General features: G+C 43.5%; 1 long non-coding RNA gene across 10 annotated transcripts in view; it reads left to right on the top strand.

Moving 5' to 3' along the window:
• Positions 1-14,853, top strand: part of LOC115298227 — a 28,379-nt gene that overhangs the window by 1,346 nt on the left and 12,180 nt on the right. The window contains exons 1-3 of one of the 10 annotated variants that reach the window (XR_003911670.1): positions 12,011-12,047; positions 12,288-12,365; positions 14,579-14,733. The exons of 5 other annotated variants lie outside the window; for them this stretch is intronic. This is a non-coding gene — a long non-coding RNA (uncharacterized LOC115298227). Of the gene's footprint in view, positions 1-41; positions 204-12,010; positions 12,048-12,287; positions 12,366-14,578; positions 14,734-14,853 lie in introns of those variants that run through there. 4 more of the 10 variants (XR_003911662.1, XR_003911661.1, XR_003911663.1 and 1 more) reach the window with 4 other exon arrangements.

Below are 14,853 nucleotides of genomic sequence, written 5' to 3'. Positions count from 1 at the left end.
GGGATTAAGGGCTGGGCGGGGTTTTCCGACGCTCGGAGGGCACGCGGTCGGTTACGTAACGGCGACCCGGGCGCTGGGGCTGGTGGGCTCGAGTTCTTCCGCTGTGCAGACGTGGGCCTGCTAATGGCCGCCTGGCTGCTTCCCAGACTCCTGGTTTGCGAGCCCCTGCTGTTGCTTCAGTGGCGGAGGCTTTTTTCTTTCCGGTACCAAAGTCTTACCCACTGAGTGACTCCAAGAGGAAAGGGGATGAAGAAGTTCTGCCATGGCTGGGGAACGACAGTCTAGATAATATGGGTTCTTGGGGCTCCTGGGAGGCTCAGTCGGTTGAGTCGCGGACTTCGGCTCGGGTCATGATCTCACAATTCGTGAGTTAGACCCCGCATCGGGTGGCTGCTGTTAGCACAGAGCCCGTTTCAGATCCTCTGTCACCCCTTCTCTGCCCCTCCCCCACTCATGCTCATCCGCGCGCTCTCTCTGTCAAAACAAACCTTTTTAGGTACTATGGATCCTTAAGTCACTGTTGGGGAACCTGCATTTATTTTGCACATCCTCTGTTCTCAGTCCAACAATGTTTGGAAATGGGGACGCTTCAAGAACTGCCGTATGGATCACTTACATGTGACTTGACTAAACGAAATTGTTCTGCCCAACATAAATTTTATTTCTGTCTCGCTACTTGCTTTCTCTCACCTTCCATCTCTACTCCGCAGTCTCTGGTTTTTTTTTTTTTTTTCACATGTAACCTTGACCTTCGCATCTCTTCTGAGACTCCTGACACTTGTTTTCTTTTTTCTTTTTTTTTTTTTTTTGTAGTGAGTATGAGGCACCTTTGACTTTAGGGATAAACCTTTTGAGGACAGCGATCTTGCTGTATGCTATACGTGAGTTAATATTAATGGAAGCAACTCCTTTTTGTTAAAAGATCTGTAAAAATAATAGCCCCCCCCCAAAAAGCTAAAATTCAAGAGCCAGATATTTGAGGGACATAAGTCAGAAAGTGAGCAAGGTTCATGTTCCCCAAAATATCACAGTTTATTAAGGAGATAGGGCACCCATACCACATAAATATTTGGGCAAGCCCCAAAACCATGGAGATTTTATAATGTGTGGCAGAGAGGATGGAGAGAAACATCCTTTGGTGGTAATGAGTAAGAAATGGTTTGTGTAAGAAACTTCTAATCTTGTACAGCAGTAACTATCATGTCAAATAGAATATATGCTCTATAAGAGGCATCAACAACTTATTTTTGGAGTTGAGAGGTTGGAAAAATCACTTGGGGCTAGGAGAGCTAAATGGTCTTATGGAAGAAGTAGCTTTTCTAGTGGGCTTTCTAGAATGCAATTTTATAAGATCGTCAAGTGGAGAGAGATTGAGGAAACAGTAAGTGCAAATGTTTTTTATTTTTAAGAGGTTGAAAAAGGAAATGCATTGCAGGTTTCACTTTACATTTATAGCCAGGCAGCTCAAGTGCTCAGCATTCCTATTTTATTTCCTCAGTCAGTTCACTCTCCTGTGGTCCAGGATGACTATTGCACACCTTCTCTTCTGTCCTTAAACTTCCAATGTTCCCTCCTGCCTTCCTCATTCTCAGCTGTTTGACTTACATCGTTGAGAACATGGAAGCAGTTAGAAGAGAAAAACTTCCATTTCTCCCCCACGCAATTTACTTAGTCCCATTCTGTCTGCTTTTCCTGTGGTTAAAATGAACGAATCTTCCCTGCTATCTCAGATCAGCCTCTTCACTTACGCATTGGATCCCCCACTTCTTTGCCTCTAGTACTTGCAGTTATCCCTCGATATTTTTGCATCAGTTTCTCTTTGTCGAACCATTCCTACCAACTTACAAACCCAATATTCTCTCTCAGCTCTTCAAAAAGCCTTCCCTGGAAATTAAATTATTTAATGCTCTCCTTCACAGCAGACATCTTCAACCTCCCTGCCAGCTTTCTCTGTTGAGCCAACCCCAATCCAGGCTTCATTTTCACCATTCCACTGAAACCTCCACATGGTCAAATTCTAGAGGTCAATTTGTAGTTCTCATTTTACGTGACCTCGAAAAGTATTTGAAGGGGTTAATCATTCCAGTCTTGAAACTATGTGTCTTTTAGGGCATGCACTCTCTTGGGTTTCCTTCTTCACTCTGGCCACTCTTCAGCTTTATTCATCTCCTCACTGGCTGTCAGCTTGATGGAGACACTGTTTCCCTTTGTAACCTTACCCATGCCTAGACATTCCATTGTTGAATGGATGAATCTGAATGTTTACTAATATGGGGTCTATAAAGGCTAGAAAAGTGGGATGGGAGATATTCAGGGCTTTGAAAGTCGGTCGAAAAGATTTGAACTTATTTCTTTGGGCAGTTGGGATCCACTGAACACTAGGGTACAGTGTGATCTATGCTATAATTCAGGTTTAATACTCTAATTGTGGGTTTTAGAACAGATTGAGGGAGAAAGGATTGGAAGCAAATAAATTAGAAGTACTACAATATGATAGGAAAGGATTCCAGCTGAGCTGTGCTTTGGTGGTGGTGGTGGTGGTGGAAATGGCAATGGAAAGGATGACATGGAGAGACAGTCTATAGTGCTTGATGACTAAGAGGATGACAGAAGAGTGTGTGACATGCTCACGATGTAGACGTCCACATTACACAAGACTAACAGGTAGACCACCTTCCAAACTCCTGTAGACTGCTCTTGCAAACCATTAATCTCAGCAGTAGGCAGGGAGGTCGGTGCGGTTTAGAGGCAAGGAGTCAGGGTGTCTGGAAGGTCCTGTCCTCAGGGAATTTGAGTTCACTCAGAACTTCTGATCCCTAGTGTTGTTCAGAGTCAGAGTAACCTCTGGCTTTGTGTATACACCCTGTCAAGAATGTTTCTTGTTGTTAGGGTAACTATTTTGGCTGAAACCCTGACTCTCAAAAGAATAGCATTGTTGACACGGTGACTGTGCCAATCTTTTTTTGTAGGCATGTATTAAATCCTTTGAAACTTCCCCAAACTGTGAGCACATTTCCTCTTCAAAATGTGCCTTTGTTTCAGAGAATTCATTTACATCATTTCTTTTAAAATAGAAGAAGTCAGGTCTCTGTGTAGGAACTAAGATGTATTCTAAAAGCCTTATTCTTACAGTTTTTTGGGGCCTGAAATTGGGCATACTTAAAATTTCATGTTGTCTTTCCCTGTCTGTAATGAAAAAATGCTTGCTTTCATCCTAATTACCTCTCTTAATTACTCATCGCTTTTATTACTCAGCCTGGTGAAGCAGTGTTTTTGGTTTTGTTTTGTTCATGGGGCCTGTATATAAACTTGAGTTTTGGAAGCCTCACCACTCTGCTGATAAGAATTTCCAGAATTACTGGAACACCCTGTTCTCTTCCACTAAGGGGAGGCTAATCTTTTGCTTTGAGCTTTCGGTCCAACTTTTAGCTGGCTTAGTTGGCTGTTTTCCGTACTTCTCGCTGCATGTCAGCACTTTTTCACACCGTGCCTCCAGCATCACTCTTCTACCCTCCCATCACAACACTGTCGTTGTCATCTTTGCCTACAGGATCATAGTTTCAGGCCCTAGTCCCCACAGGTTAAAGTAGCGTATAAATGGGATTCACTAGGCTCTCAGAAAGGGTGACAAACATTGCTAGTTGCCTTTTCCAATATTCATTCGTCTTCCTCTCTGACAGTACCCAAAGTTGGCATCGTAGTTCCATTTTGATCAGAAATTCCTATTCTGTCATGTTCTGGCATCCTCATATGCGCTGTTTTACTTGGTGGTCCAAGATGGCTAGTTTCCCCCATGTTTTCTGCATTCTAACTGGCAGGAAGGAGAAAAGGGAATGCAAAGGTATCCAGCTTCTTTAATGAGGCCCCCCCTAGAGTCACATACCATTTTTGTCATTATCCTGTTAGCTAGAAATTAGTCATCTAGTCTCTTACCTGCAAGGGAGGCTATCAAGTGTAGTTTTTGTTGTTGTTGTATTTTAATGTTTATTTATGTATTTTGAGAGAAAGAGAGAGGGAGGGGCAGAGAACCAGGGAGAGAGAATCCCAAGCAGGCTCCACACTGTCAGCCAGAGCCTGATGTGGGGCTTGATCTCATAAACTGTGAGATTATGACCTGAGCTGAAATCAAGAGTCAGACCCCTAACCAACTGAGCCACCCACATGTCCCTGTAGTCTCTGTTCTGAATGTCTTGTGCTCAGCTAAAAAATTGGGGATTCTGTTATTCTAACAGGACAGAAGCACAACCAGCAGACTCAACTGAGTATGTGCAAAACTGTGGGGAAAATTATAAAACTGTGGGGAATACATTAAAAAACCCGAATAGAGGGGCACCTGGGTGTCTTAGTCAGGTAAGCATCAACTCTTGATCTCAGCTCAGGTCATGATCTCACAATTCATGGGATTTAACCCCGTGTCAGGCCCTGCACTGATAGCTTGGGATTCTTTCCCTCTCTCTGTCCCTTCCCTGCTCATGTTCTCTCTCTCTCACAAATGCTGTAGTGAGCACTTTCAGCACTGCTGAATAAAAGTGGTGAGGGTGGACACTTGTGTCTTGTTCTTGAGCTTAGAAGAAAAGCTTTCAGCTTTTTTAAATTGAGTGTGATGTTAGTTGTGGGTTTGTCATACATGCACTTTATTATGTTGAGATATGTTTCCTCAAAACCTACTTTGTTGAGAATATTTATTATGCATGGATGTTGAATTTTTCAAAAGCTTTTTTCTGCATCTACTGAGATGATCATATGATTTTTATCCTTTATTTTGTTAATGTGGTGTATCATGTTGATTGATTTGTAGATATAGAACCATCCTTATATATCCTTGGAATAAATCCCACTTGATCATGGGGAATTATTCTTTTAATGTATTTTTTTAATTAAAAATTTTTTAATGTTTTATTTTACTTTTGAGTGAGTGAGAGAGAGAGAGAGAGAGAGAGAGAGAGAATGAATGAGTGGGGGAGGGGAAGAGAGAGAGGGTGATACAAAATCCAAAGAAAGCTCCAGGCTCTGAGCTGTCAGCACAGAGCCTGACATAGGGCTTAAACCCCTGAACCGTGAGATCATGACCTGAGCTTAAGTCAGATGCTTAATGGCCTGAGCCCTCCAGGCGCCCTGTGAACTCATTTTTTTAAGGAAATTTAGGGAACTTTTGAGGTCTGGATTGAAGGTGCTTTCCTCCAGAAGATTTGTGTTTGTGTCTTTCAAGTGCCTGGGGATACTACCAACTTGTAAATTACTTTAAAATAAAATCTGAGCTTGGGGCGAGTGAGTGGCTCAGTGGGTTAAGTGTGGGACCTTGGCTCAGGTCATGATCTGGAGGCTGGGGAGTTGGTGAGCCAAGATTGAGATGAGGACATTTCTCTGTGTCTGCCTTCGCAGGGGTGGGTGTTTCCTGGTTTACCCTTTCACTGGCTGAGGACTCAGGGGCATTCCATCCAGCTGTGCTTTCTGCATAAGCCCTAGGCTTTGTCGGCTGTCTCCTGAGGAGTCATGAAGATGGAAGCTGTATCACGGGGGTTAGCCACCAATTTCAGCCTTATGTGTTTGGAATCATGCTTTTGCCTTTTATATTTGAGCTAGTGTTTTGTTATGCAATAGTTGTCAGAGTATTGGGTCTGTTATGCTGCTAGAATGGAAGTCTGATTCTCGGTTGAATGTTGGTGTCCCTACACCACTCCCCCCCACAAGTTCTGTGAGAACAGAGGCTAGGTCTACGTTGCCACTGCTATTTTCTGGCATACAGGAAGTGATCAATAAATATGGGGCACCTCAGTGGCTCAGTCGGTTGAGTGTCTGACTCTTGATTTTGGCTCAGGTCATGATCCCAGGGTTGTGAGATTGAGCTCCATGTCCGGCTTTGTGCTGTGTGGAGCCTGCCAAAGATTCTTTCTCCCTTTGCCCCTCTCCCCTGCTCATGCTCTCTCTTCTTTAAAAGAAAAGAAAAGAAAAGAAAAACAATTATTGACTATATGAAGGTAGAAAGTTAGGAGTTCCCCAAAAGGCCAGAGAGGAAAACAGTTCAGGTAAGGACTGAGTATATGGCATTGTACTTAACAATTACATCATTTTGAGAATAGATTTTGTAAATTAATGAGGCCAAAAGCTGAATTTCACTGGGTTAAAGAATAAATAGTCGTTGAAAATTTAAATATTTGTTTATTATATTTTATTTTTTTCAAGTTCATTTATTTTGAGAGAGAGAATGAGTGGCAGAAGGGCAGAGGGAGAGGGAGAGAGACAATCCCAAGCTGGCTCTGCACCAGCAGCACAGACCCCAATGCAGGGCTCAAACTCATGAACCATAAGATCATGACCTGAGCCAAAACCAAGAGTAGGATGCTTGGGGCACCTGGATGGCTCAGTTAGTTAAGCGTCAGACTTGGGCTCAGGTCATGATCTCCTGGCTTGTGGTTTCGAGTTCTGCATTGGGCTTTGTGCTGTCTCCTAACATAGAGCCTGCGTTGGATCCTGTCTCTCTGCCCCTTCCCCCTCCCTGCTTCTCCCCTGCTGGTGCTCGCTCACTCACTCTGTCTCAAAAAGTAAATAAAAATAAATAAACATTAAATAAAAAGAGTCCTATGCTTAACTGACTAAGCCACCTAGGCACCCCTCAAAATTTTAGAGTGACAAGAAACCAGAGGGGTTGGGTTTAAGAAAAGGTAAGAATTTGTTTTTAAATGAGGGATTCAGGGGGCGCCTGGGTGGCTCAGTCGGTTGGACCTCCAACTTCGGCTCAGGTCAGATCTCACGTTCATGGGTTCAAGCCCCGCGTCGGGCTCTGTGCTGACAGCTAGCTCAGGGCCTGGAGCCTACTTCCAGTTCTGTGTCTCCTTCTCTCTCTGCCCCTCCCCCTCTCATGCTCTGTCTCTCTCTGTATCAAAAATAAAATAAAACATTTAAAAAATTTTTTTTAAAAATGAGGGATTCAGGGGCACCTGGGTGGCTCAGTCAACGGTTAGGTGTCTGACTTTGGCTCAGATCATGATCTCACAGCTCCTGAGTTTGAGCCCTGCATTGGGCTCTGTGCTGACAGCTCACAGCCTCGAGCCTGCTTTGGATTCTGTCTCCCTCTCTCTCTGCCCCTCCCCCGCTTACACACCTTCTCTCTCTCTCAAAAATAAATACCCCCCCCCCAAATTTAAATGAGGGATTCAAACAGATTTGTAGTTTAGGGACAATGATCTGGGATGAAAGAAATTATAAAGAAGAGAGAATGGACAATTATAAAGAGACAGATAGGAGGGTAAGTCAAAGCCTCTATAAGGACATGTCCTCTTTTACCAGGCAAGAAGGCACAGATGGGATACCCATTCCTTTTAGGGTGGAACGCAAGGTGGTCTGCCAAAGGCAGAGGCTAGGACTACAGGCTGGTGCTTGAGGAGAACAGCTCTAGGAAGTCACAAGCAGTTTGGCTTCCTGCCAAGTTAGGCTGGAAATTACACATGGGTTCCAGTTCTGACTCCCATGATTGCTTGCCCATAAAGCAGCAGCCAGTAAGCAGAAGTAGAGAAAACACCTAAAACTCTTGGCACATCAGTAGGCAGTTGATAAATATTTCTTGAATAAACAAATAAACATAAAGATTAGATTCATTAAAACTGGGGAGTGGTGAGGTATTTGGGACCAAAGAACAAGAGACACAGGTAATTGAGGGTGTGGTAAAGGTGTCTTGAGGTAGATGGTTGTCTGTGGAACCTAGGAGCACAGGGTAGGAAGTGAAGCCACAAAGGATCGGTGAGATTGGAACTGTAGTTGGCCCAAACTAAACGATATAAAATTGAATAATGAATGGTACTTTCTAAGTTTTTAGAAAATCTGTAGGTTCTGAAAGGGAAGAAGCAGATGCTTAGAGAAGTTGACCCAGATCGCTGACGCCCAGAAAAGGGACAATAAATTTGGTTTACAACTTGATTTCAAGTTTTCTCCTTTTGGCCTGGGACATGGAACTCAGACTTCTCTTCTGAGTGAAGTCTGACAATGGGGCCTGAAGCTGCAGGGTCCTGTTGAACAAGGTCCTCATTGCTATAGGGCGAAAAGGCAACATGAGCACTATCTAGAATCCCATTAATAATCGATTCATAATAGAGGTCTGTAGTACATTCCAGCAGGTGCTGAGCTGGGAGCTGTCTTGTTCAATGTTTGTACAAATGGGTTAGTTAAGAACATTATTGACAGGTGCCTGGCTGGCTCAGTCAGTAGAGCACCCAACTCTTGATCTCAGGGTTGTGAGTGTGAACACCATGTTGGGTGTAGAGATTACTTTAAAAATTAATTTAAAAAAGGAACACTAATGACAGGTGATCACATGTACATAGCAAGAATATGGGAAGGACAATGAATATATTGTTGGAGAGCAGAATCAGAATGCAAAGAGATCTTGATAGGCTAGACCAACTCTAACAAGATTTAGGGTATGTATGTATGTATGTATGTATGTATTTATTTATATAGAGGAAAGAACAGGGGAGAGAGGCAGAGGGAGAGAGAGAAAATCCCAAACAATCTCCACACTCAGCATGGTGCCCAACACAGGGCTTGATCTCACAACCCTAGGATCATGACCTGAAATGAAATCAGGAGTCAGATGCTTAATATACTGAGCCACCCAGGCACCACACAAGACTTAGTTTAAATGGATTAAATGTAAAGTATAGCAAAAGGTTATGTGTGTGTATGTGTGTATACTATGTAGGAGATATAGAATAATATGCTTTGAAAATTACTTTGTAGACTGAACAGAAATATGGGCAAAGTAGACAATTAAAACATGTTTTTTTTTTAAATGTTTTATTTATTTTTGATACAGAGAGAGACAGAGCATGAGAGGGGGTGGGTCAGAGAGAGAAGGAGACACAGAACTGGAAGCAGGCTCCAGGCTCTGAGCTAGCTGTCTACACAGAGCCTGACGCGGGCCTCGAACCCACGAACGTGAGATCTGACCTGAGCTGAAGCCGGACGCTCAACCGACTGAGCCACCCAGGCGCCCCCAAAGTAGACAATTAAAATAGAGGACATAGGGGCACCTGGGTGCCTCAATCGTTTAAGTGTCTGACTTTAACTCAAGTCAAGATCTCATGGTTCATGATTTCGAGCCCTCTGTAGGGCTCTCTGCTGTCAGTGTAGAGATCCCTTCAGATCCTCTGTCTTCCTCTCTTTCACTCTCAAAAATAAACATACATTAAAGAAAAAAAAGAGGACATAAGGGCACCTGGCTGGCTTAGTCGGTAGAATATACAATTTTCAAGCTTGAGGCTGTGAGTTCAAGCACAGATGGATGCAGAGGTTACTTAAAAAAATTAAATCTTAAAAAAATAAAATAGAGGCCATACAAAAGGCATATACATACATACATACACACTTATGCCTATATATACATACATACACATGTGATAACTTTCACTCATCTTATTGGCAAATTTAAAGGCTGCTAACACCAAGTGTTAGCAAAATATGGGTAAGTGGCTGAGGTATTCTCAAGTTTGGTGGGAAAACAGATCATTTTAGGGCAATTTTTAAGTATATATTAAAAATTTTAAAGTATACATTCTGTGACCCAGCAATTGAATCTCTTAATATTTACTGCATAGAGATACTCCTGTATGACACTAGTAGACATAGAGAATTTTCAGTGAAACATTGTAATAACAAAAATGGAAACAATTTGTGTCCAACAACAGAATGGTTAAAATGATACATCCATACTATATAGGATACGATATAGCAGTTACAAAAAGGGAGATCACTTTATATGTACTGATGTGAAATGTTCTCTGAAATGTGTTAAAGTGAAAAAAATAATACAAATCATTTGGTACAGTTACGTGTTTGTTTTTTAAACTCTAAATTTTATGTATTTTGAGAGAGAGAGAGAGTGTGCGTGCAGGGGAGGAGAGAGATGCACTGTTAGCACAGAGCCTGTATTGGGGCTGGAACCCACAAACCATGAGATCATGACCTGAAACCAAGAGTCAGATGCTAAAGTGCTGGAGCCACCCAGGCACCCCTGATACATTCATGTTTTTAAAATCCCTCACAACTACTTACTTCCATATGTACATATATACCCATGTAAATACATAGGAAAAAGCTGCCCTCTTAGCGGAGCCGGCAGCACGTCAGTCTCATAAATACATAGGAAAAAGTCTGGGAGGATACATAACCCAAATCAAACGGTATGTGTCTCTCAAAGGAAAGGACCGGGATTTGTTATAATGGTCAAAGAAAACTTTGGATTAGTCTATAGTTTTTTTTTTTTAAGTTTTTAATTATTTTTCAGTAATCTCTATACTCACCATGGGGCTTGAACTCACAACCCTGAGATCAAGAGGCACACACTCTTCTGAGAGAGCCAGCCAGGTGCCTCTGTAATTTCTTGTTTATTTTTGTAAATTTTTGTAAATGTTTTATTTTTGATACAGAGAGAGACAGAGTATGAGAGGGGGAGGGGCAGAGAGAGAAGGAGACACAGAACAGGAAGCAGGCTCCAGGCTCTGAGCTAGCTGTCAGCACAGAGCCTGACGCGGGGCTTGAACCCATGAATGTGAGATCTGACCTGAGCCGAAGTCTGAGGCTTAACCGACTGAGCCACCCAGGCGCCCCATTTGTTTATTTTTGAAAGAGAGAGAGGCACAGAGGATCTGAAGAAGTAAGTCTGTGCTGACAACAGTGAGCTCCGCACAGCAGTGAGCCTGACGCGGGGCTTGAGCTCACAAGACTGGGAAATCATGACCTGAGTCGAAGTAGGACGCTCAACTGACTGAGTCACCCAGGCGGCCCTGTAATTTTTTTTTACTGAAGATTTTGATCCTTATTTACATGTTTTCTAAAGTGAATGAATTCATATGTTATATATTAAGTCAAAACAAATTAAAACAACCTTTCCCCACTCCATAATCACACCTGTAGGTTTTATTTAGTTTTAATGAGTCAATAGTGTGATAGGGTAGGCAGTGAAAAAACATCTAAGGACACCTAAGGCTCTCACAGTCCAATGCCACAACAAAGCAAGTGACAATTTAGTTCCCCTTGGCTCAGTCAGGCCACATTTGCACTAAAGTCAGACAGGCACAGTGACACATTTGAGCTCTTCCAGAAAGCAGCCAGGGTCATGCCAGGAGTCCACGTCAAATCCAGGAGAAATGACAAGCAAGGAAGAATGTTTAGACTAGTGAAGTGTAGTGTACAGAGAAGTAGTCCTCAAATATGTGAACAGTTTTAATGAGGGTGAAGATAGTAAATATCAAGACACTGGAGTTATTCAAGAAAAGACTGAGCGATCGTTTGTCATGGATGCTGTGGAAGAGATTAATTCAAGAGGAATTAGTTAGACCTAGATGATAGTCAAGATTCCAAATAACTTTAAGGATCTGTTTTAGTGGCACCTGGATGGGTCAGTCAGTTGAGTGACTTCAGTTTAGGTCGATATTGTGGTTGGTGGGCTCAGCCCGCTGAAGATCTGTCCCCCTCTCTCAAATAAACATTAAAGCGCGCACATACACCCCCCCCAGTCTATTTATTCATTTATTTTTGAGAGAGAATGAATATGAGGGGGGAGGGGCAGCGAAAGGGAGAGAGAGAATCCCAAGCAGGCTCTACACTGTCAGTGCAGAGCCGAATGTGGGGCTCGATCTCATGAACCAGGAAGTGATGACCTGAGCTGAAATCAAGAGTTGGATGCTTAACTGCCTGAGTCACCCAGGTGCCCCAAAAGAGTCTATTTTAAATTCCCTTGGTCTCAGGCAGATGTATCAAACCTCAAATCCCTAATACTCTTTTCTTTCGTGTTGTCTTGTCAAGAAGAGGATGTTAAGTTTTCTTTTTTTTTATGTTTTTTGTTTAGTTTTGAGAGACAGAGACAGTGTGAGCAGGGGAGGGTCAGAGAGAGAGGGAGACACAGAATCCGAAGACAGGCTCCAGGCTCTGAGCTGTCAGCACAGAGCCTGATGCGTGGCTTGAACCCAAGAACTGTGAGATCATGACCTGAGCTGAAGTTGGACGCCCAGTCGACTGAGCCACCCAGGTGCCCCGGATGTTAACTTTTAAAGGTACTTTGCACACCACCACCTGGAAAGTACAGTCTCAATTCCATGAGTGCCAATTAAATGCCTCAGAGAATACAAAGATGCTTATAACTGGAATGCTGAACGGGTACCAATGGGATGGATGTAATTAAAATCAAAAGTTAAATTTTGTCTCCCCCTACCTCTGCAAAATTTCAGTGGGAGAGGCTTTCCTCTGATATGGATGGAAATTCCATCCGTCCCCTATCATTTCATCACCTTCAGGTAACAGCCTTGTGATCACTTAAAGCAAAAGACATGTGACTCAGAAGTACATTAATAAACACATCCATCTTCATGCAGGTGAGCACATCCCCGCCCCATGGCTATGTGGGGCAGCACGGCCTGCCGGCCTGCCTTTGCGGACAAGGGTGTTTGGCTTCTCACCTCCTGCTGCACATCCTTCTTTATTTCCTGGGTGCTGACACTGACCCCTCCAGGCTAGAGTAGAGGCGGAGCGTGCCGTGCGTTCTAGGCCCAGCTGGTACTGAATGCCCATGTCGTGTGGGCATTTATATGGATGCACCAGAGGCTTCCCAGCAGGCTCCTTTCAATAGCAATGTCAGCCTCCCTGATCCTGAGAGGACATCCAGATGAAGCATTGTATTTCTGTGGCCACCACTTCCCCCCTCATCCTTTTGTTTTCTGGACACCCCTTCTATACAGAACTCTTTGTGAAGAATCCCATTATACTTCCACAAAGTTCTCTCTTTTTTTTATTTTATTTTTAAATATGTATTTGAGAGAGAACATGAATGGGGACAGGGCAGAGAGAGAGGGAGAGAGCATTCCAAGCAGGCTCCATACTGTCCACACTGAGCCTCACGTGGGGCTCAATCCCATGACCCTGTGATCATGACCTGAGCTGAAATTAAAGGTCAGATGCTCAACTGACTGAGCCACCCAGGTGTCCTACAAATTTTTTGAGTAGTACTAGCTCTATATGTGGTCCATGGGATTAATGTATATTTGACCTTTTGTTAGAAGACAGTGCAGTTATTTCCAAAAGGTAGCTGTTTCCTTGGTTACCTCGGGCTTTGTTGTTAGCTCACCTTTGCCTTGAATTTCCTCTACCATGAGTCATACAGTCCAATGACCAGCCTACACTCAGAGACAAATATCAAATGCTTCTGTGGGCCCTTGAGGCCTGTCCTTCTGGGCCTGAGAAGGAGAGGTGAGTGCCCCCGCTACTGCTTCTCTTCTGAATCTGTGTGGCTCACAGCACAGCACTAGCTGTCTCCAAAGACATTTCCTTTGAAAAACATGTACCTACTTTTTTAATGTTTATTTTATTTTTGAGAGAGAGAGAGAGAGAGAGAAAGAGAAACATGAGTGGGGGAGCGGGGGAGAGGGAAGGAGACACAGAAGCAGGCTCCAGGCTCTGAGCTGTCAGCACAGAGCCTGACGTGGGGCTTGAACTCGTGAACCGTGACATCATGACCTGAGCTGAACTTGTCTGCTTAACTGACTGAGCCAACCAGCTGTCCCCATTAATCCTGCTTTATAGCCTTCCCTGTTCTCTGCCTGGGATCTTTGTGATTCAGTCATACTTCACAGGCCAACTCATAGCATAGTCAGCAAAGTTGTTCTGACATGGTCACAGTCTGTGCATGATCCCCTTTAGTGATTTAGGAAAAAAAAAAAGCCAAGCCAAAGCTACACAGTGATTCCACTTTCCTGTGAGCGAAGGCAGGACTCCCTCCTGGCTCTGAACCCAGTTCTCCAGGAGGGTGAACCAGGAGCACTGTGGTTTGGTGGAGCTGCCATGGACTTTGGAGTCTGTCAATTACCAAGTGGCCTTACATAAATTACCTTTTCTGAGATTCATTAAAGGTGTATAAAATATAATATTTTCATTCAAAACTTAATTTTTTAAAAAGTTTATTTTGAGAGAGAGTGCACAGGCAGGGGAGGGGTAGATGGAGAGAGAACCTCAAGCACGGTCCGCATTGTCATCTTGGAGCCTGATGTGGGGCTCAGACTCACAAATGGTGAGATCATGACCTGAGCCAAAATCAAGAGTTGATGCTTAACCAACTGAGGCACCCAGGTGCCCCCAAAATTTAATTTTGAATTACACAACACATAAATACTCTCCTTGGAAAAAACAAAACATGACAGTTGAGACTAAATTTTCTTTGATCACTACCTTCAAGCCACTCCCCTTACCCACTCCCTAACCACCTCCCCAAGGTGGCTATAATTCTGTTTCTTATTTATCTCTCCAGGCCATTTTCAATCAAATCAGTTTTACTTGTGAAAATAGGATAGTAATATCAATTCTCTGAGACAAAACAGAGGTGAAAATACGACGGCATAATGTTTTTTTCTTTCTGATTCCTTGGTGGGTTGGGAGGAGCTGAGACCTGCAGGAACTAAGTCTGCACTAAATTCAAGCTGAAGAAGAGCAAATCTTGCCCGTTTCCTGGGGTGGGGTGGGGGGACCACCTGCCTTCTGACTGGTATTAGAAAATACCAATTTTTTGTCTGTTCCCACCGCCCCCAAATGTCAACAGACATCATGCATAGAGTCTACAGTAGGAGCAGGCCTTGGATTGCTACAGACACAGCCAGCCTCCTCTCAGATAGGGGTCGGCTGGAGGGGAGTAGCCTGAGCCAAAGGCCCAGAGAACGTTCTGCCTCCTTTCTCTTCCATCTCAGCCAGGCAAGGGTGAGTCTATGTCTTCTCTTCCCTGTGTCCTTCATTTCAAACTGCAGAAAGGAGCAGATCATATGCCCAGATATCCCCCGCCCCTCAAACAGCTTTCCGGTTGAACACAACAAACATAAG

The sequence above is a fragment of the Suricata suricatta genome, chromosome 8 (assembly GCF_006229205.1).
Source record: "Suricata suricatta isolate VVHF042 chromosome 8, meerkat_22Aug2017_6uvM2_HiC, whole genome shotgun sequence".
NCBI classification, from domain to species: domain Eukaryota; kingdom Metazoa; phylum Chordata; class Mammalia; order Carnivora; family Herpestidae; genus Suricata; species Suricata suricatta.
Note: the sequence above shows the minus strand (reverse complement) of the source record. Positions and strands in the feature narration are given on the sequence as shown.